This window comes from Brassica oleracea, chromosome C3 (assembly GCF_000695525.1).
Source record: "Brassica oleracea var. oleracea cultivar TO1000 chromosome C3, BOL, whole genome shotgun sequence".
Lineage (NCBI taxonomy): Eukaryota > Viridiplantae > Streptophyta > Magnoliopsida > Brassicales > Brassicaceae > Brassica > Brassica oleracea.
Window position 1 is genome coordinate 59,695,152 of NC_027750.1, and position 1,589 is coordinate 59,696,740.

Sequence of the window (1,589 nt, forward strand, 5' to 3'; positions counted from 1 at the left end):
CTCCTCAACGTGATCGAGAACAACAAGTATCATGGCTTGGCTCTAGAGGACCCATTTGATCACTTGGACAGGTTCGACAGCTACTGTGGGTTGTCAAAAACCAATGGAGTGTCTGAGGATGCCTTAAAGCTGAAGTTATTCCCTTTCTCTCTGGTGGATAAGGCACGACAGTAGGAGAAATCTCTACCAAGTGACTCAATCACCACTTGGGATGACTGCGAGAAAGCTTTCTTGGAGAAGTTCTTCTCTACTTCAAGAACTGCTAAGCTGAGAAATGAGATCTCCAGTTTTCAACAGAAAGGCTTGGAAGGCTTCAGTGAAGCCTGGGAGAGATTCAAGGGCTACCAAGCTCAATGCCCACACCATGGTTTCTCTAAGGAGAGCTTGCTGAGCACATTCTACTGTGGTGCTCTTCCTAAGTACATGGCCAGACTGGATACAGCTAGCAATGGGTTCTTCTTGGGGAGAACTGAGGAAGATGCATAAGAACTGGTTGACAACATGGTAAAGAGTGATGCAGTCTACAGTGGAGACGACGACAGAGGCAGTCGAACAGATGACAAGCCAACAAGGAGGGAGTTAAAGGCTCTCCAGGATAAGATTGACATTCTCATTGCTGATAAGGCCACCCAGGAGCAGATGCACTTTGTTGGCAACCCAAACAAAGAAGCCACACCTGTTGTCCAGGAAGCTGATGAAGAGCTGTGTTTTATCAACAACAATGGTATCTGATACAAAAAAGAGCTCAACTTTCAGTACAACAACTACCAACTGAAATCCCATTCCAACAACCAACAGAGTGGTTATCAGCCTCGGAACAACCAGCAAGGCAGCTATCAGCCTCAACAAAACCCTCTTCCTGGTTTCAACAAAAAAGGTCAACAACCTGCCCAACAACAACCCACTACTTCTACCTCTACTCCTCCAGTCAGCAGCACTGACGCCCTACTGAAATAAATCTTGGAATCTCAGACAAGAAGTGAGAAGCATGTTGGCTATGAGTTGAAAAACCTACACGCAAAGATTGATGGAAGCTACAATGAGCTCAACAACAAATTCAGAACCTTGGAGAACCCGTTTGCTGCCATGAGCACTCAAAAAAATCGCCAACAAGGTTCTTTACCTGGAAAATCTGAGCAAAACCCCAAGGAGACCATGAAAGCTATCACCCTCAGGAGTGGTAAGGAGTTACCTCAGAAAGCTCTCACCAAGGATGCTGAGAAACAAGGTGAGGGGGTTGCCATCAACATAGATGATGAAGTGGTGATTGTTGATGAGAAAATCAATGATGAAATCTTGGAGAAGATTGTGGAAGCGAAGGGTAAAGGCAAGGTTGGGGAAGAGAAGTAAACAGTGAAAGATGGTGAAGTTGTTGCTCCAGCAAGTGAAAATTCTTTTGTTCCTCCTCCTTATGAACCCAAACTACCATTCCCTGGTAGATTCAAGAGCCAGCTACTAGAGAAGTACAAAGCTCTATTTGAGAAACAAATGAGTGAAGTTCAAGTCACAATGCCCATCACTGATGCTTTCATGCTGATTCCTCAATATAGCAAGTTCTTGAAAGATGTTGTAGCTGCAAAGAAGAAAGA

General features: G+C 44.7%; 1 pseudogene; it reads left to right on the forward strand.

The window, feature by feature from the left end:
- Positions 1–501: 501 nt before the first annotated feature.
- LOC106331103 overlaps positions 502–1,589 on the forward strand; it is a 2,696-nt pseudogene continuing 1,608 nt past the window's right edge.